The sequence below is a fragment of the Pan troglodytes genome, chromosome 14 (assembly GCF_028858775.2).
Source record: "Pan troglodytes isolate AG18354 chromosome 14, NHGRI_mPanTro3-v2.0_pri, whole genome shotgun sequence".
In the NCBI taxonomy this organism is placed as follows: Eukaryota; Metazoa; Chordata; class Mammalia; order Primates; family Hominidae; genus Pan; species Pan troglodytes.
The window spans coordinates 3,302,365-3,324,110 of record NC_072412.2 but is presented as its reverse complement, the minus strand read 5'-3'; the positions used below and the strand labels follow the sequence as shown (position 1 = coordinate 3,324,110).

At 42.9% G+C, this 21,746-nt stretch overlaps 1 long non-coding RNA gene across 4 annotated transcripts in view; it reads left to right on the top strand.

The window, feature by feature from the left end:
* Positions 1-7,050: 7,050 nt before the first annotated feature.
* The window catches only part of LOC134807015 (uncharacterized), a 160,817-nt gene continuing 146,121 nt past the window's right edge, over positions 7,051-21,746 (top strand). For all 4 annotated transcript variants that reach the window (XR_010150333.1, XR_010150332.1, XR_010150335.1 and 1 more), the window contains exons 1-2: positions 7,051-7,152; positions 10,981-11,138. This is a non-coding gene — a long non-coding RNA (uncharacterized LOC134807015). The remainder of the gene's footprint in view (positions 7,153-10,980; positions 11,139-21,746) is intronic.

The following is a 21,746-nucleotide window of genomic DNA, read 5'->3' as shown; positions in this document are numbered from 1 at the left end:
AGGATCGCCAATTCAGATGAAACCCACACCCCAACAAACACAAGATGTGAGAGTGGATTGCTAACTCGGTTAAGAAAAAGAAACTAGAGACGGTGAGAGTGGTTTGCCACCCCAGTTAGGTACACAAGAACTAGGAGTAGAGAAGCGTGTGAAAGTGTGTGAATGAAAAGGCCTAATTAAGCTCATCAGCCACGAAGTAAGGAGTCACAGATCTCTTAGCGTAGACTGTGTGCTCCGAGCAAAGTGTAAGGCCGACTACAAACTGTAGTGATCTGCATACGGCTTATAAGAACTGCCCTACAGCTCCGAGTTGTAGCAGGAATAAGGAACTCTCCAAAGCCAAGCAGGCTCTGAAAACTCCCATAATAGGAGATGGTATAGTAGGCCGAAATGAGAGGAAAGAGTGTGCTGTGCCTTAAAAGAAAGAACAGGAAGAAAGTCATCAAAACTTACCCCATCAGAGTGAATGTTGCAGAACTTTAAGAAAGGTTTTGCAGAGGACTATGGAGTTAAGCTAACCCCATAGAGGTTGAGAACTCTCTGTGAATTAGAATGGCCTTCTTTTAGTGTTAGATGGCCAACCGAAGGAACTATAGATTAGGAAATAATTGGCTGTGTATTTAAGGTGGTGACAAGATTGAGAGGACAGCCAAGGCATCCAGATCAATTTCCTTATACGATTCATGGTTAAATATAGCACAGATAAGACTGGCCTGGATCCAGCCCTGTTTAGCAGCTTATCGTGAAACATGTGTAGCCTGAGCTCAGCCAAGAGTGAAAGTAAGAGCAGCTTCACTGGCAGACACAGAGTTAAAGAAGTCCCAAAGAGAGCAAGAAAAGTCAGTTTTGCAGGAGCTGCCAGAAAGAACAGAGATTCTTCCTCCATATGTCCCAGTCTACCCCCCTTTACTAAGTCCAACAGCCCCGCAGGAGTCAGACTCAAGAGCCAGCATGCCCCAAGTTTCACCGCGAAGGGGAGGATCAGAGCGTTGAAAGGCCAGGGAAGGAAGTCAAGATAGTCAAGCAGGTTGTCTCAGATCTGGCAGTGCTCAAGCTCTGCAAATGCCTCTCTAGGAGACGCGAGGACCCATTTATTATGATGACAAAGACCAAGTGCAAAGAAGGCAATGGACTTTCATCAGTCATCCCTTTTCAACCACTGATGTTTTAAACTGGAAACACCATACTCCCTCCTACACAGAGAAGCCTCGAGCTCTTATTGATCTGATGCAATCCATCTTTCTGACACACAATCCAACTGGCCAGACTGCCAGCAGCTCCTTCTCACGTTATTTAACACTGAGGAGTGCCTGGGTGTAACCTAGGCAGCTCTCCGCTGGCTAGAAGCCCAGGCATCAGCAGACGCAGTGCATGCTCAGACATACACCCAAGGTGAGTTCCCAAATGCTGGCTAGAAGCCCAGGCATCAGCAGACGCAGTGCATGCTCAGGCATGATGCAGATGCAGTGCATGCTCAGGCACACACTCAAGGTCTGTTCCCAGACCAAGATCTTAACTAGGACCCAGAGGATGCAACTCAGCTTCAGTGTTTGCAGAGGTACCAAGAGGCACTTCTGCAAAGGCTGAGATGGTGGAAAGAAAGCCATTAACATAAAGAATATTTCAGAAGTGCTTCAAGGAAGTGATGAGAGCCCTAGCCAGTTTTATGAAAGATTGTGTGAGGCATACCGGCTTTCACCCCGTTTGACCCTGAGGCCACTGAAAATCAGCATATAGTGAATACGTCATTTGTAGGACAGGCCCAAAGTGATATCAAACAAAATCTTAAGAAGTTAGAAAGTTTTGGCCGGGTGCTGTGGCTCATGCCTGTAATCCCAGCACTTTGGGAGGCCAAGGTGGGTGGATCATGAAGTCAGGAGTTCAAGATCAGCATGACCAAGATGGTGAAATCCCATGTCTACTAAAAATACAAAAAATTAGCCGGCTGTGGTGGTGGGTGCCTGTAATCCCAGCTACTTGGGAGGCAGAGGCAGAGGATTGCTTGAACCCAGGAGGCAGAGGTTGCAGTGAGCCAAGATCATGCCACCGCACTCCAGCCTGGGCGAAAGAGTGAAACTCCGTCTGAAAAAAAAAAAAAAAAAGAAGTTAGAAAGTTTTGGGGGTATGAATGCCACCCAGCTTGTAGAAGTAGCCACTAAAGTGTATGTTAACCATGACCAGGAGGCAAAGAAAGAAGCAGATTGGAGGCTTAAGATCTGTTGGCAGCAGCCTTTACAGAAAAAGAGATTAGCAGTGTAAGATGACGTGGTCACAGATGTGGACATAGAATAAGTCAAGTTAGACAAGGATTTGAAAGTTGACCAAGGCTAGAGAAGGATCAATGTGCGAGATGCAAAAAGAAAGGACACTAGAAAGATGAATGTCCAGAAGGCAATGAAAGAAATGGCCAAGACCACGAGACAAAGAGGCCATTGGCCAAAAGCTGCCGCCCCTTAGAGGAACCACATACTGATCTGATCAGGCTAGCAAGAGCTGAAAGATGTGAGGACTAAAACACACCGCGCTCCTTCACATTAGGCCTCCAAAAGCCCATCGTCACATTAGAAGTTGAAAGCAGCAAGATTCTGCTGTATGTATATTATAAATTTCTCACTGATGGCTAAGCCATTATATGAAGTTACAAAAAAAAAAAAGAGAGAGAGAGAAAGAAACCCTCCTCTAAGAAACTGAACAGGAGAAGGAGCCATGCCTTCGTGACTTGTGAAAACTTGCTTATAGACTTTACCAAAATGCCCCGTGCCAGAGGCTATCAGTATATGCTAGCGTTTATTTGCATTTTTTCAGGATAGGTTGAGGCTTTCCCCACCAGGACAGAAAAAGCACGAGAAGTGACTAAATTACTACTAAAAGACATTATTCCCAGGTTTTGACAGCCTGTAACTTTAAAGTCAGACAATAGGCCAGCATTTGTAGCTGAAATAGTGCAAGATTTAACAAGACTGTTAAAAATAAAATAGAAGTTACACACAGCCTATCGGCTGCAAAGTTCAAGAAAAGTAGAACGCATGAACCAGACACTCAAGCAGCTACTGAAGAAATATTGCCCAGAGACTTATCATGAGAGGTCAAAGGAAAGTCCCCTCTTAAACCAAACCAGGGTCCCTCCCTTTAACCAAGGGCCTATTTATCTGTATTTTGATGCTTGTCAGGCAGCAGACCGACTCCCCTGTCTGTGGTAACCTACCTTTAGACAGATACTATAGAAATGACTACAAATATGTATGCATGCCAAGAGTAACTCCACTTTGTTCCCCTAGGACCCCAGAAAAAGATTGTTGGCATTGCATATCGTAGCACCCTAGCACACAACAAAGGTCAATTATGCTTTTACCAAAATGCCGGTGAAACCAGATTGTGAAGCAAAAACCTGTAATCCTGTAAATTTCACCCTTCTAAAGCCAGACTTACCCATGTAGACTGCATGTTACACCATTCATGTGTATATACACACATACCCAGCAATCCTCCTATATGTTATCAAAAAAAGAACCCAGAACCATCCAGCCCAGCAACAGTTCCAAATCTTTAAATCATTCTATAAGCATGTAGACCAGAAGTTACCAGAGCCTACTTCTTTAGCCAAAAACCTGTTTGCTCAGCTGGCTGAAAACACTGCCGGCAGCCTGGGCGTTTCATGTTATGTTTGTAGAAAGACTAACGTAGGAGACTAACGGCCTTAGGAAGCAAAAGAGTTAATGCCACAAGATAACTTAACTCTAATAGACTCTTCCCCCAAACCGATGCCCACAAGTTCAAGCATCTGACTCTTAAAAACTTCTATTATCAGGAGATAATGTGTTGCTCCCTGAAGAAAGGCTTTTACAGACGCAGTAGGAGAACTAACCTTCTTAGGACAGCAATATTATAATGAAACACTAAAGAAAACTTTGTGGCGAGGCAGAGATGACTCCAAAGCACCTCAACCAAATCCGTTCTCCTGTTTCTCTCCTCTAAACCACACCTGGTATCAGCTTGAAGCTCCAAATACTTGGCAAGCACCCTTGGTCTTTATTGGCATCTGTAAGCCACAGGCATATCGACAGTTGCCAGCTAAATGGACAAAGTCCATTGTGTTTGAAACAATTAGACCATCTTTCTTCCTACTCCCACTTCAACAGGGAGAAACTTTAAGGTATCCCGTCTATGATGAAGTTAGAAGAAGAAGCAAAAGAGACGCAGACATAAAAAGGGATATAGAAATAAGAAATTAGAAAGACACAGATTGGCCCCCTGAAAGAATAATGCAATACTATAGGCCAGCTACCTAGGCACAAGATAGGTCATGAGGGTACTGCACTCCTATTTACATGCCTAGCCACATCATAAGTTTTCAGGCAGTACTTGAAATGATCACTAATGAAACAGCAAATGCATTAGATTTAATGGCCCAGCAAGCCACAAAAATGAAGAATGCTATTTATCAGAACAGATTAGCTTTAGACTACCTCCTAGCCCAGGAAGCAGGAGTATGTGGAAAGTTAAATCTAACTGATTTCTGCCTGGAAATTGATGACAATGGAAAGGCAATTATAGAAATAACTGCAAGAATGAGAGAATTACCCCATGTTCCAGTTCAAACTTGGAAAAGGTAGTCTCCAGATTCCCTCTTTGGAGGCTGGTTTTCCTCCTTCAGTGGATTCAAGACTTTAATAAGAATAGTCCTGGCCATACTAAGAATTTGCCCAATACTCCCTTGCCTCTTACCCCTCCTTGTTAGAAGCACTCAATCAGCTATAGAGGCAACAGTAGCTAGGCAAACTACCACTCAGCTAATGGATCTATATAAATATCAGCCTGTGCCTAAGGAAGAAAACTTGTCTCTTCAGGCAGAATTCAGTAATAGTGATGCCTTCTATTAAACTTCTTTTATAAAAGGCATCAAAAGGAGGAAACTGAGGCAGAAATTTAAAAATAAATATGCATTCATTCACTCCAAGAAAAGCAACAGGCAAAGCAAAGGTTAAAAAGAAAAGAACAAGTTTTCCTCTGCCTAGTAAGCTCACTTCAAAGACAGTTATAACACTGTTAGAGAAGCAAAGGCCAAAGGAATAGGCTCCAGACCACCCCCACTTCCAGAGCAAAGTTAAAAGAAAAAAAAGCAAGAGAGAAAGACAAATTCCTTTACTGTTACTCCTTTCCCTGGCTTCTTAAGCATGATGATGTTTTACAAATTTCTGTATTTAGCCAGTTCTTATTTTTCTTTTGATGCAGCTACAAGGCCACTAGCTATGCAAGGCCACAAGTTATGACAAGTCAACAGTTATGCTATAGATTACGTGACCTGTCACTGTATGATTAACTGTTTTTGTTTTGCTTATGTAAGTTTGCTTAGAAAAGCCCTGCTCAGTCTTTGTTCAATGCTCAGCTTTTTAGATATGAATCCACGAATCCAGTGCATACCGTGTGGCGGCAAGCCACCCAGGTTCTGAGGCAAGAGACTGAGGACACGAGCTGTTCCAACATAATAAAATATAAAATAAGAATAGTTATACCAGATATAGATCTTAGATATGATTATATATGAATATTATTGATCATTAGTTTGTAGAAATTACTCTTTATTCCAATACTACAATAATCCTCGCTCTATAATCATAAACTAGGAAAAACCAGGCCATACAGAGATAGGAGCTGAGGAGACATAGTGAGAAGTGACCAGAAGACAAGAGTGCAAGCCTTCTGTTACACCTGGACAGGGCCACCAGAGGGCTCCTTTGTCTAGTGGTAATGCCAGCGTCTGGGAAGACGCCCATTGCCAAGCGGACCATGGTCTAGCGGTAGCGTTAGTGTCAAGGAAAAACACTTGCTACTTAGCAGACAGGGAAAGGGAGTCTCCCTTTTCCCGGGTAGTTTAGAGAAGACTCTACTCCTCCACCTCTTGTGGAGGGCCAGGCCCACCCGCGTTATCCAGAGGCCTAACCATCTCCCTGTGATGCTGTGTTTCAGTGGTCATGCTCCTAGTCCACCTTCATGTTCCATCCTGTACACCTGGCTCTGCCGTTTAGTTAGCAGTAGCAAATTAGTGAAAGTACTAAAAGTCTCTGATAAGCAGAAATAATAATGTAAGCTGTTTCTTTCTCCTCTCTCTCTCTCTGCCTTGGCTGCCAGGCAGGAAAGGGCCCCCTGTCCAGTGGACACATGTTCCATGTGGCCTTACCTATCATTGGAGATGGCTCGCACTCCTTATCCTGCCCCTTTGTCTTGTATCCAATAAATATCAGCATAGCCTGGCATTCGGGGCCACTATCAGTCTCCGCGTCTTGGTGGTAGTGGTCCCCCAGGCCCAGCTGTCTTTTCTTTTATCTCTTTGTCTTGTGTCTTTATTTCTATGCTCTCTTGTCTCTGCACACGAGGAGAAAACCCACCAACCCTGTGGGGCTGGACCCTACATACCCTAAAATAAACAATCGTCCTGTTCTCCATATCGGTCTCTCTAGTCTCTCGAGTCCTCTATTCCAGCACTTTTGAAGGCCAAGGTGGGCAGATCTCTTGAGGCCACGAATTCAAGACCAGCCTAGCCAACATGGGGATACCCCATCTCTATTAAAAATACAAAAATTAGCCAGGCTTTGTGGCACATGCCTGTAGTCCCAGCTCCTCTGGAGGCTGAGGCAGGACAATCACTTGAACCTGGGAGGCGGAGGCTGCAGTGAGCTGAGATCCCACCACTGCACTGCAGCCTGGGAGACAGAGGGAGAATCGGTTTAAAAAGAAAAAAAAAGTTTTTTCTGTGACAGCAACACTTAGAACTTAAAAAAAAAAGTAAGATTACTTGCTAATATAATTGACTAGTTGGCCCACATTCGACTTTTCCCAACATTCCCGCAATGTGCCTGGTTGTCAAACCAGGATTTAATAACCAGATTCCACCTCAGTCAGGCGGATAGACACCAATCCCGATCCATCCTCCGCTCCCGCTTGGAACAGAATTTCCCGCCTCAATACCGCAATGTCTGGTGGGAAATGCAGTCTCGGCTTCCAATGACGTCACCAGCACAGGGCGGCAGGAAGGGCTCTTTGCGCTTGCGCCGCCCCGCCTACGCACGCCATCTTCCGCCAGAGAATCCCGGCTCCTGCTGCAATGGAGAGGCTGCTCTGGAAGCTCTGGCATTGGGGTCTTCATCCCTGCAGGTTGGTGGTAGGATGAAAGAGGAGACAGCGGGCTTGGAGGCACCATAGGGGGGCGGGGCTGACGTGCCACTGTTGGTGGGAGCAGAGGCGTGGGCACATCTCGGGGGCGGGGCCTGACGCACAGGTGCGGGCCGCGGACCCAGGCTGGGGCTGAAAGGGCGGCGCTGCTGGGAGGGCGGGCGTGGGATCCCGGTACTGAAGCTAGTTCCAGAGACGCCGGAGCGGGTGGGCGAAGCCGGTGGCGCAGGGACGGGGTCTGCAGGCCGGCCGAGCCTGGGAGGTCTGCGGGGAGGCTGCGCTCCGGCACTGCATGGACCTTGTGCGGCGTTCCGTGCACGCCCTTGTAAGGTCAGCATACGGACAGTTGTAGGGAGATGCCCCTCATTCCCAGACGAGGAGTACGAAGCGCATGCACACCGTCCTACTACCTGGCGAGTGTATTAGTAGGGTTTCCCGGTGTGTTTTCAGCAAGTGAAGATTCTGCTTGTGTCCCCTTCCTACGCATCCCATCCCCGCTTTAGTTTATAGGAGTTTATACAAGATCTGGTTTCTAGGGAAGTTGGGGGTCCCAGATGATGATCCTGTTTTCTTTGTAATAAAGTAGGTGTTACAAAGTTTCGAGGAGGGCGCCTTTTAGGAATCCCACCTAAAAGAACACCTCTTTGGACTAACCCTCTCACTGGTACTTCAAAGCAGAGGAGGTGTCACAGGTGAAGATTCCAGTTTGTATGACCCAAGCAGTTATTTTCCCACTCCCCAGAATGGCCCAGATTTGGTTGATAAGACCTTATCCAATAGCTCTCAAACACTGGGTGGTAGCGGAAGGTTTGGACCAACATTCAGAAGGAAGAGGGGAGTTTGGCTGCGAATGACAGGCAAGGGCCAAAGAGATGTTACTTGTTGGAGGGGACTTAATAGTGTGGTCTTCGGTGGAAAAATATCCTGTTATACTTGAGAGGATCTGTCTGGAGTACTCTGTAAAGACACTTTCATTCCTTCAATCGTTTCTCACTGTTTCCAGTGGCTGAACTTTCTTAAAAGTAGTCTAGGCCAAGGCAGGAGGATCACCTGAGGTCAGGAGTTCAACACCAGCCTGGCCAACATATACTGAAACCTTGTCTCTACTAAAAAATACAAAAATTAGCTGAGTGTGGTGGTGCACACCTGTATAGTCCCAGCTACTTGGGAAACTCAAGCAAGAAAATCACTTGTACTGGGGAGGTGGAGGTTGCAGTGAGCCGAGATTGTGCCACCCTACTCTAGCCTGGGCAACAGAGCGAGACTCTGTCTCTCAAAAAAAAAAAAAAAATTCCTGTCACGAAATTTAGCGTCCAGTCACTAAATTTAGCATCCAGTGATATGCTGAAGCTCCCTCTATCCTGGTAGCTTTTCCTGGTAGTTCAGTAAGGGTTAGCCAAACTATTTCTACCTTATGAGAATGATGGAAAAAATTTGGCTTTGAGGAGCTGTGACTTGCCAGGGTCACATGATATACAGATGTTATGCATCCTGACTTTTTGGCTAGTGTTACTCATTTTGCTCCAATTAAGTCAAAACTTTTTTTTTTTTTTTTAGATTTTTGTTGACACTGAAGTCAACTAAGAACAAATATTGCTTTAAAGTACTTTCTCAGCCCCTCCCTGCCTGCCCACCCCTCCCGCTGGAAAAAATAATAATAAAGTACTTTCCCTTGCCGGGCGTAGTATCTCACAGCTATAATCATAGCACTTTGGGAGGTCAAGACAGGAGGATCGCTTGTGCCCAGGAGTTTGAGACTGGCCTTGGCCACATAGGGAGACCCTATGTGTTTACAAAAAAAAAAAAAAAATAGCTGGTTGTGGTGGCATCCACTTGTGGCCCCAACTACTTGGGGGGCTGAGGTGGGAAGATCACTTGAGCCCAGGAGGGCGAAGTTACAGTGAGCTGTGGTTGTGCCACTGCACTCCAGCCTGGGTGACAGAATGAGACTCTGTCTCAAAACCAACCAACCAACCAACGAACCAACCAACCAAGCAGAAACATTTCCTTAACCATCTCTGTTCCTTTTTATCCCCAACTCTTTCTGTGAATTTTGTGACCTCAAGGACAAATAACAAGTGTTTCCTGCTCAGTGTCAGTAATCTGTTCTTGGAAATTATAAATTCTGTAGGAAAACAATAGCATATTTTACATACTTAAAAAGGGAAGATTAGACAGTGTCTCACTTCTATTCCAACCAGTGTCTTAAAATGTAAGTAAAATACAGTACAATGCTCACTCGTAAGAGATCCTTTTTGTGTATTATGTTTTTTTAAAGTCAACAGACATTTTTATGATGTAAAGAACTTTAAAACACAATTTACTAATATGCAAAGAGTTGCTTTTTATGATTAACATGGTCTCTTAGTAACAGCAGTCTCACTGATTTCCATCAAGTTGGCATTTATTGTGATTTGCCAAACTTCTACATGAGGTTGTGACGTTCTAGTGATTGTATTTGACAAGTAATTTCACATTATCTCCTTCATATGATTTTCTTACAAACATTGAGTTCTGGTGGCTTAGGTGTATCAGTTACTGTTTTCTGTCTAAAGAACCAACGAAACTCAATGGCTTAAAAAGAAGTGACCATTTTATTTGATAGAAGTTCTGTTGATTCACATTTTGGCTTGTGTTCACCTGGGCATTTCCTTTGCTAATGTTGTCTGGATCACAAATGAGGCTTTAGTCATCTGGTGCCTTCACTCACATGTCTGGTGGTTCATGCTGACACTTGTCCAAGAAGGCAAGCACAAGTGGGCAAGTACTTTTCCAACCTATATTTTCATCATATTTTCTATGTCCCATTGGCCGAAGCAACTCAAACGGCAGAACCCCATTCATTATCAGAGCACACTCTATGAGGTCTTAGATACTGGGAGACTTGTCACTAGGAAACATTACTAAAACAGTATATCCCAAGAAATATACAATATGTACATTTTTCCCCCTATATAATCGTGGGCAGAAAATGTTGGGTTGCAAGATGCATTCTTTCAATGATTCTTAGGTATATAAAAGATGCATACTTTCGATGATGCATAGGTATATAAGAGATGCATCCTTTCGATGATGAGTAGGTATATAAAAGATGCATCCTTTCAGTGATGCTTAGGTATATAAAACATACATCCTTTCAATGATAAGTAGTTATATAAAAGATGCATCCTTTCAATGATGCTTAGGTATATAAAAGATTCATCCTTTCAATGATGCGTAGGTGTATGAACGATGCATACTTTCAATGATGCTTAAGTATATAAAAGATGCATACTTTCAATGATGCTTAGGTATATAAAAGATGCATACTTTCAATGATGCGCAGGTATATAAAAGATGCATCCTTTCAATGATGCGTTGGTATATAAAAGATGCATCCTTTCAATGATGCTTAGGTATATAAAAGATGCATCCTTTCAGTGATGCGTAGATATATAAAACATGAATCCTTTCAATGATGCGAAGGTATAAAAGCAAGATGTATTCTAGTGGAAACACCTATATGGAATCGTGTAGAATCTCCATATTAGTAGTGAAATTGTTAATGCAGCTGAATTATATTTCTACAATATTAATTTCATTGAAGACTAAATGTATATTTCTTTGGTTTAAGTTATTACATTGTTTCTTTGGATAAATTAATTGTCCCTAAATCAGTAGGTAATACATGTTTTCATTAATCCCAAAATAAATTGTATGTATCTCTACTAATTAATGTACTTGTGGGTACATCTTCAGTGGGATATTTGTTGTCCCTTATTGAGGCATGAATGACTATTCTGTCACAGGGAGGTTTTGTTGTTGTTTTAGTCTTTTCCAGCTATTGTGTAGAGCGTTTTTGGCAAGAGAATCTAGGACCAAGCCACACCGGTTCTCTGCTTAACCCACTCCATTCGACTGTTCTCCCAGCTATGCTTCCAGAGTGCTCTGTGCATTTCCACGATCAACAAACGATGAATAAATCTCTTGTGAGTCATTTGTTTATATAATCCTCTCTTTGTTTTACATTGTATTTTTTGCCTTTATGGAGTCCACGGATTAAAATGAAAAAATAGAAATAAGTAAAATTCAGGTTAAAGGAAATGCACATAAATAAAATAATGCTGGCATGTAGACATATGCAGGTTATAAGCCATGGAACTGGAGTACAAATGTGTCTCTGGTCTTTCTGATGCTGCAACAAAAAGGCAGTCACATTTGTTACATGATTGGAATGGAACCTGGAAGGAGTGCATGCTGCATTCTCATGGGACAGGAAGACTTGCTGTCACCAAAGTCTGGAACACTGACTACATTGGTCACAGAGATGATGTAGTGAAAAGTTTTTTTTACTGCCGACCTGGAAATAAACACTTTTAGCATTTTGCAGTAGAAATAGTCACTTAGTGCTAAAGCATAACTCCCGTAATGAGGTTTTTCTGGAGTTGCTAAAACATTGCAGTCCCAGACGGCTTTTGGAAGGCCCTACTTGATTCATGGCTAAAACCTAGAATATCTGGAGGATTGAGTTGACCACAGGTCCTTAACTAACCCCCATACGTTTCTGTCAATTCATCTATACATGGAGAATTTATAGCAGATTGTTCACAATTGTATTTTCTGACAAATATTTCCACTGTTCACTTGCACTTTCATTCAGTGTAGTCTTAATTGGTTTATTCTAATGCTCACCATTAACCTAAATTATATGCAACTCCAATGGCTATTCTCCAGTCTGCCTTACTTGAATCTTATGCCGTACAGTAATCCCCCTTATCCACAGTTTTGCTTTCTGTGGTTTCAGTTCCCCGTAGTCAACTGCAGACAGAAAAGACAATAAGATATTTTGAATATCTTGAATATTTTGTTATTTTGAATATGTTGAATACAGTAGAATAAGATATTTTGAGAGATCACATTCCTATAACTTTTAGTATAGTACGTTGTTCCATTTTATTGTTGTTAATATCATAGTGTGCCTAATTTATAAATGAAACTGTCAAGGGTATGTATATATAGCAAAAAACATGGTATATATAAGGTTTGGTACTATACGCAGTTTCAGGGATCTGCTAGGGGACCTGGAATGTATCCCCCATGGATAAAGGGGGACTCCTGCATTTCAAATTATTGTTCATGATCTTCTCCTGGAAATCTTCTGTGTTAGTTTCTATCATGACCTCACTGATGCTGCTTGTCTTTTTTTCCTGAATTCTTCTACTTCTTCTTTACATAGCTTATCCAATTGTTTCATCCAATTCCCCACCCATCCCACTGTGCAGTTCTTTTTTTGTTGTTGGTTGTTTGTTTTTTTTACCAGTTCTGCTCTCTGTGGTGTAGCAGTTGTGTTTATCTCCAGCATGGACTTCTCCGACCTTTAGACCAGGGATCCCCAACCCCCAGGCCATGGACCAGTCCAGTCTGTGGCCTGTGAGGAACTGGGCTGCACAGCAGGAAGTGAGTGGCAGGCAAGCAAGCATTACTGCCTGCACTCTGCCTCTTGTCAGATGAATGGCAGCATTAAATTCTCATAGGAGCATGAACCGTATTGTGAACTATGCATGTGAGGGATCTAGGTTGCCTGCTCCTTATGATAATCTAATGCCTGATGAACAGCTTCATCCCAAAACCATCCCCCCTCACACCCTGGTATATGGAAAAATTGTGTTTCACAAAACCTGGTGCCAAAAATTTGGGGATCACTGCTCTAGACAACAGGTTCAACTCTCCATTAAATGATTCTTTGTAGCTATCCGAAAGGCACCTCAAGCTTAACAAATCCAAAATAAAATTACATCCTTCTCTCTTCCTTTACACACGGTTTTAGAGTAGAGAGTAATTAGCTTCTACCTCTCAATATGAGGAATAGTGAGAATCTGTAGCAGTCTTTAATAAACCACAGTTTTCCCTCTGGCTAAAAATTATTTACATTCCTCCCACATGCAAAATATACTTACCTGTAGAGGTAAGTATTCACCCATGGAACTGTCACCACAAACAGTGCAATAAACAACTTTTGCCTCCACGAATTTCTCCCTCCCCCCCACGCCCCTTTTGGGATACAGCCATTTGACATAACATATATTTTCTGTATAAGTCCGTTCTCCCATTGCTGTAAAAAACTACCTCGGACTGGGTAATTTATAAAGAAAAGCAGTTTAATTGGCTCACAGTTCCACAGGCTGTACAGGAAGCATGGCTGGGGAGGCCTCAGGAAACTTACAGTTATGGTGTAAGATGAAGGGGAAGCAGGCACGTTCTATGTGTCTGGAGCAGAAGGAAGTGAGTGGTGAAGGGGGAGGTGCAGTACACCTTTAACAACCAGATCTCATGAGAATTTACTAACACGAGAACAGCAAGGGGCAAGTCTGCCCCCTTATCCAGTCACCTCCCACCAGGCCCCTCCTCCAGCCTTGAGGCTTACAATTTGACATGAGATTTGGGCAAGTAAACAGATTGAAACCATAGCATCCTCTTAACAAATTTTTAAATATGCAATTCCGTATTAACTACATTCTTTGATCTGTAGATTCCATTTACTCATTGCATAACTAAAACTTATACTCTGTGACAAATACCTCCCCAGTTACCCTTCCCTCTCAGCCCTTGGTAACCATGATTCAGCTCTATGTCTTTGTAAGTTTAACTGTTTTCCTTTTTTATATACGTGGAGTTCCACAGGCTGTACAGGAAGCATGGCTTCATTTGTGCTGGAACAACAAAATACTTCAGGCTTGGTAATTAATAAAGAACAGAAATTTATTCTTAACAGTTCTGGAGGCTGGGAAGTCCAAGATCAAGGCACTGTCATCTGGTGCCTGATGAGAGACTTCATCCTGCATCCTTACATGGTGGAAGGCAAAAGAGTGGCAGTGAATGAATGCACTCCCAGTCCATTCGAGAGGGAAGAGCCCTCACCTCATCACTCCCCTGAGGCCTCACCTTCTAATACTATCACCTTGGTGATTAGATTTCAACATAGGAATTTGAGGGGAATACATACATCCAGACTATTGCAGATGGGATTATGTAATACTTTGTTCCTGTTTTGCTTATTTCTTAGCACAATATCTTTCTGGTATGTGCGTGTTTTTGCAAATGGCAAGATTTTCTTCCTTTCTAAGGCTGAGTAATATTTCATTGCATGTATAGACCACATTTTCTTTATACATTCATTATTATTGAGAGTTCTTATTACAAATGGGGAAGTGGTTTTTAATATTGATTTAATTTTTATTATTAAAAACATTTTTAGATGCTTAAATTCTTTTTAAAAATAAATATACTTTATTAGTTAAGGCAGTTTTAATTTCACAGCAGAATTAAGAAGTACATAGATTTACCATATACTGTGATCCACATATATATGTAGCCTTCGCCCTTTTCAACACCTCCCCCCACCATAGTAGTACCTTTGTTAAAATGAGGAACCTACTTTGAGACATCATAGTTGTCCAAAGGCCATAGTTTACATTAGGGTTTACTCTTGTGGTTTTACATGCTATGGGTTTGAGTAAATGTATAATGACATGTATCCAGCCTTATAGTACCTCACAGAACACTTTGTTCTAAAAGTCATCCCTGCTCTTCCTGTTTATTACTCATCATCCTCCTAACCCTGCAAACCATCTCCATCATTTTGCAGAATATTACATAGTTGCAGTTATATAGTAAGTAGCATTTTCCGACTGCCTTCTTTTACTTAGTAATATGCATTTAAGGTTCCTCCTTATCTTTTGAGGACAAGATAGCCCATTTCTTTTTAGTGCTGAATTATGTTCCATTGTGTGTACCATAGTTTCTTCATTCACTTACTGAAGGGCATCTTGGTTGCTTCCAAATTTTAGTTATTTTGAATAAAGCTGCTATAAATTTCTGTTTATAGGTTTTTATGCTAGCATTTATTGTCACCTCTTTGGGTAAATACCAAGAGGTGCAGATGCTGGATCATATGGTAAGAATATGTTTACTTTTGCAAGAACAACCAATTTGCATTTCCACAATCTGAATGAGAGTTCCTGTTGCTCCACATTCTCACTGTCAGTTGTTGTCAGTGCTCCTTATTTTGGCCATTCTACTAGGTATGTAGCGGTATCTCATTGTTTTAATATGTTACCCTAATGTTACACAATATAGTGCATTCTTTTATGTGTTTATTTCCTATATGTTTCTCATCATTGGTGAGGTATCTGTTAAGGTCTTTGGTCTATTTTATTAGGTGCTTTTCTTACTGTAGAGTTTTAAGAGTTTTTGGAGTATTTTATGTAACACCCTCTTTATCAGATGTGAGTTTTAAGAGTTTTTGGATTGTTTTGCGTAACAGTCTCTTTATCAGATGTGAGTTTTAAGAGTTTTTGGAATGTTTTGTGTAACAGTCTCTTTATCAGATGTGAGTTTTAAGAGTTTTTGGAATGTTTTGTGTAACAGTCTCTTTCTCAGATGTTTTGTATAACAGTCTCTTTCTCAGATGTTTTGTGTAACAGTCTCTTTCTCAGATGTTTTTTATAACAGTCTCTTTCTCAGATGTTTTGTGTAACAGTCTCTTTTTCAGATGTTTTGTGTAACAGTCTTTCTCAGAAGTTTTGTAGAACAGTCTCTTTCTCAGATGTTTTGTAGAACAGTCCCTTTCTCAGGTGTGTCTTTTGCAAATATTTTCTCCCAATCTGTGGCTTTTCTTCTCATTTTCGTGACATTGGCTTTTGCAGAACAGAAGTTTTCAATTTTAATGAAGTCTTGTTTATGAATCATTTTAAAATGGGTCTTGACATTAGTGTTATATGTAAAAAGTCATTACCTTTCCTAGCATCATCTAAGTTTTTTCCTTTGTTATTTTCTACAGTTATAACTTTTGCATTTTACATTGAAGTCTGTGACCCATTTTGAGTTAATTTTTGTGATGGGCATAAGATCTATGTCTGGATTCAGGTTTTTTTTTTTTTTTTAATGTGGATTTCTAGTTGTTCCCATGCTGTTTGTTGAAAACAGCAACTTTGCTTTATTGTATCAGTTTAGTGTATTTAGGTGGGTGTATTTCTGGGCTATTTATCCTGTTCCATTGTTATATTTGCCTACTTTTGGGTAATACCACAGTGTTTTGATTAATGAATAAGGCTTAAAGTTAAGCAGTGTTTGTCTTCCAACTTTGTTCTTCAGTAATTGACTATTCTTGGTCTTTTGCTTCTCCATGTGAACTTTAGAATCAGGTTTACTTTTATTTTGTTTATTAAGGTGTTATTGTATTCCTCATATAGATCTTGTTACATTTGTTAAATTTATACATTAAGCGTTTCATCTGTTGGGTGCTAAATATAAGTAGTACTGTGTTTTCATAGCAAATTGCGCTTGGTTGTTGGTGCATTGGAAAGTGATTGACTTTCTCTTTTAACCTTGTATTCTGTAATCTTGCTTTTCAGTTCCAGGAGGGTTTTTTTTTTTTTTCGGTTTGGTCCTTTTTCTTTTTTCTTTCTTTTTTTTTTTTAATTTTTTAGATTTTCTGCATAGACAATCCTGTCATCTGTGAACAAAGTTTTATTTATTCCTTCCCAATCTGCATGCCTTTAATTGTATTTTCTTGCCTTATTGCATTAGCTAGTATTTTCAGTATGATATTGAAAGGGGTGATGAGAGAATACATCTTTTTCTTCCTCCTGATATTGTGGAAAAGCTTTGAGTTTCTCATTATTAATTATGAAGTTTGCTGTAGTTTTCTGTAGATATTCTTTATTAATTTCAGGAAATTCCCCTCTTAGCTTATTGAGAGATTTTATCATGAATGAATGCTGGATTTTTTCAACTGCTTTTTCTGCACCTGATCATGTGATTTTTCCTTTTCACTCTCTTGATGTAATGAATTACATTAATTGATGTTCAAATGTTGAACCAGCCTGCTATCCCCAGAATAAATCCCACTTGGTGATGGTGTATGATTCTTTCCATATATTGTTGGATTTGATGTACTAGTGTTTTTGAGGATTTTTGTATGTATTTTCATGAGAGATAATGGTCTGTGGTTTTCTATTTTGATGTCGTTGGAATAATTCTGGCCTCACATAATGAACTAGGAAGTATTTCAACAGCCTCTATCCTCTGAAATAGATTGTGGGGAATGGGTATAATTTCTTCCTGAAATATTTGGTCAATTTCCCAATGAATACATCCCGGTCAGGTACTTTCTGTTTTGAAGGTTATTAAAATAATAGGTTATTCAGATTGTGTGTTTCTTCTTGTGTGAGTTTCAATAAATTGTGTCTGTCAAGGAAGCGGTCCATTTGAACTAGATGATCAGATGTGTGCACAGAGTTGTTCATAGTATTTCCTTATTATCCGTTTAATGTCCACAGGATGTGTAGTGGTATCCCCTCTTTCATTTCTGATATTATTAGTTTCTGTCTTTTTTTTCTTAGCCTGGCTCTAGGGTTTTTAATTTTATTGAAGAACCAGTTTTTTAAAAAAGCAGCTTTGTTGTTAATCATATTGTAAAAGAATCAGCTTTATTGTTAATAATATTCTCTTGATTTTTCTGTTTTCAATTTCATTGATTTCTGCAACAATTTATTTTCCTATTCTTACTTTGGGTTTAATCTGCTCATTTTTTCCTTTATTTTAGATCATTCTTGTTTTCTAATATATGCATTTGATGCCATAAATTTTCTTCTAAGCCATGCTTTTGCTGTATTCTAAAAATTTTGACAAATTGTGTTTTATTTTCATTTTTATTTAGTGAAAATATTTATTAGGCCAGGCATGGTGGCTCACACTTGTAATCTCGGCCAGGGAGGCTGAGATTTGAAAGGCCAAGGCAGGAGGATTACTTGAGACCAGGAGTTTGAGACCAGCTTGAGCAGCTATAGCAAGACCCTGTCTCTACAAGAAAATTTTTAAAAGTTAGCAGGGAGACATGTGCCTGTATTTTCAGCCACTTGTGAGGCTGAGGTAAGAGGATGGCTTGAGCCCAGGTGTTCAAGACTGCAGTGGGATTTGATCATGCCACTGCACTCCAGCCTGGGTGACAGTGAGACTCTGTCTCTAAAAATATATGTAAATAATACAATAAAATATTAATTTATCTTGAGATTTCTTCTTTGATGCATTCATTATTTAGAAGGTGTTCTTTTATCTCACTGTATTTAGAGATTTTCCACTTGTCTGTCTATTGCTAATTTTAAGTTTGATTTCATTGTGGTCTAAGAGTGCATATGGCAAGATTTGTTTTTTTAAATTGGTTAAAGTATATTTTATGGTCCACAGTGTGGTATATCTTGGTGACTATTGATCCTGAAAAGAATGTATATTTTACTGTTGTTGGATGAAGTCTATAAATAGGAATTGTATTTGTAAGAATTGAAGAAAGAGGAGAGAAACATGAAAGGTGTCTTGCCAGTTAAGACAGATTTATTTCATAGAAAACAAACCTGAGAGATGCCTTCTGGCTGAGTTAGGGCAGAGGCACACTCTCTTACACACTCAGAGTTTTTAAGGATTCAGGGTGGGAGAGTTAATACAAGGCTTGGACTGTTTCTGTGTCTGTGTTGCACTTATCTGTGTGGGAGAGTTGTGTGTCTGTCCCCATACATCTTTCTGCAGTGGCAGGCATGTCCCCTGAGTCTGTGTTTAGCTTTCTTATCTTAGTGCACCTGAAGGGAAAGGAATGTGCTTATTAAGGCCCACTATTTTATTGGGTCTGTTGTATGAGGGTGAAGTTTGACAGTTAAACTTTACCCAAGAGACTTTCGCCCCACCTCCCTCTGTGCCCAAGCTGTCTTATTAGTGTTTTACTGTCTGCTCTTTCTGGCTGCTTATAGTTAGAAGTGATATCCTTGAAATGCATGGGGCTAAGAAGGGAGCTGGAACTTAAAGTGGGAGTGTTTGTCCAAGGTGACAGGTGCTCTTTCTCTGTCAGTATCCAGTTCATTTATATTGATATTGAATTCAACTATACTGTTACTAATTTCTGCCTGCTAGATCTGTTTCTGATGGAAGGTGCTGATGTCTCAAATTGTGACAGTGGACCCATCTACTTCTCCTTCCAGTTCTGTTTTTGCCTTATGTCTTTTGACAATCAGCTGTCAGGTGCATACACATTAAGGATTGTCATCTTTTTGGAGGATTAACTGCTATGTCATGATGAAGTACCATTCTTTATCTATAATAACTTTCTTTCTTTGAAGTCTACTTTGTGTGAAATATAGTTACTCTTTTTTTTTTTTTGAGACAGAGTTTAACTCTTGTTTCCCAGGCGGGAGTGCAATGGCATGATCTCAGCTCACTGCAACCTCCACCTCCTGGGTTCAAGTGATTCTCCTGCCTCACCCTCCCAAGAAGTTGGGATTACATGTGCCCACCAAGATGTCCAGCTAATTTTTGTATTTTTTGTAATACAGATGGGGTTTCACCACGTTGGCCAGACTGGTTTTGAACTTCTGACCTCAAGTGACCCACCCACCTCAGCCTCCCAAAGTGCTGGGGTTACAGGTGTGAGCCACCACACCTGGCCACTCCTGCTTTCTTTTGATTATTGTTAGCATTGTATATTTTTCTCTATTTACTTTTAATTAATGTGTGGTTTTATATTTAAAATGGATTTCTTATAGACAACATATAGTTGGGTCTTGTACTTTGATCCACTCTGACAATCTGTTTTAATTGATGCATTTAGACCATTGATATTCAAAGTGATTATTGATATATTTGAATTAATATCTGGCATATTTGTTATTGTTATTATTCCCATATTGTTTTGTCTTCCACTCTTTCTGCCTTTTGTGATGTTAACTGAGCATTTTATATGATCCCATTTTATCTTCTTTCTTTTTTTTTTTTTTCTTTTTTATTGATCATTCTTGGGTGTTTCTCGCAGAGGGGGATTTGGCAGGGTCACAGGACAATAGTGGAGGGAAGGTCAGCAGATAAACAAGTGAACAAAGTTCTCTGGTTTTCCTAGGCAGAGGACCCTGCGGCCTTCCGCAGTGTTTGTGTCCCTGGGTACTTGAGATTAGGGAGTGGTGATGACTCTTAATGAACATGCTGCCTTCAAGCATCTGTTTAACAAAGCACATCTTGCACTGCCCTTAATCCATTCAACCCTGAGTGGATACAGCACATGTTTCAGAGAGCACAGGGTTGGGGGTAAGGTCACAGATCAACAGGATCCCAAGGCAGAAGAATTTTTCTTAGTACAGAACAAAATGAAAAGTCTCCCATGTCTACCTCTTTCTACACAGACACAGCAACCATCCGATTTCTCAATCTTTTCCCCACCTTTCCCCCCTTTCTATTCCACAAAACCGCCATTGTCCTCATGGCCCGTTCTCAATGAGCTGTTGAGTACACCTCCCAGATGGGGTGGTGGCCGGGCAGAGGAGCTCCTCACTTCCCAGTAGGGGCGGCCGGGCAGAAGCGCCCCTCACCTCCCGGACGGGGCGGCTGGCCGGGCGGGGGGCTGACCCCCCCCACCTCCCTCCCGGACGGGGCGGCTGGCCGGGCAGGGGGCTGACCCCCCACCTCCCTCCCGGACAGGGTGGCTGGCAGGGCAGAGCGGCTCCTCACTTCCCAGTAGGGGCGGCCGGGCAGAGGCGCCCCTCACTTCCCCGACGGGTCGGCTGGCCCGGCGGGGGGCTGACCCCCCCACCTCCCTCCCGGATGGGGCGGCTGGCCGGGCGGGGGGCTGACCCCCCCACCTCCCTCCCGGACGGGGCGGCTGGCCGGGCGGGGGGCTGACCCCCCCACCTCCCTCCCGGACGAGGCGGCTGGCCGGGCGGGGGGCTGACACCCCCACCTCCCTCCCGGACGGGGCGGCTGGCCGGGCGGGGGGCTGACCCCCCCACCTCCCTCCCAGACGGGGCGGCTGGCCGGGCGGGGGGCTGACCCCCCCACCTCCCTCCCGGACGGGGCGGCTGGCCGGGCCGGGGGCTGACCCCCCCCACCTCCCTCCCAGACAGAGCAGCTGGCCAGGCAGAGGGGCTCCTCACTTCCCAGTAGGGGCGGCCGGGCAGAGGCGCCCCCCACCTCCTGGACAGGGCAGCTGGCCGGGCGGGGGGCTGATCCCCCCACCTCCCTCCCGGACGGGGCGGCTGGCCGGGCAGGGGGCTGACCCCCCCACCTCCCTCCCGGATGGGGCGGCTGGCCGGGCAGACGGGCTCCTCACTTCCTAGTAGGGGCGGCCGTGCAGAGGCACCACTCGCCTCCCGGACGGGGCAGCTGGCCAGGCGGGGGGCTGACCCCCCCACCTCCCTCCAGGACGAGGCGGCTGGCCGGGCAGAGGGGCTCCTCACTTCCCGGTAGTGGCGGCCGGGCAGAGGCGCCCCTCACCTCCCGGATGGGGCGGCTGGCCGGGCGGGGGGCTGACCCCCCCACCTCCCTCCCGGACGAGGAGGGAGGACGCTCCTCACTTCTCAGACGGGGTGGCTGCCGGGCAGAGGGGCTCCTCACTTCTCAGACGGGGCGGTTGCCAGGCAGAGGGTCTCCTCACTTCTCAGACAGGGCGGCTGGGCAGAGACGCTCCTCACATCCCGGACGGGGCGGCAGGGCAGAGGTGCTCCCCACATCTCAGACGATGGGCGGCCGGGCAGAGACGCTCCCTCACTTCCCAGATGTGATGG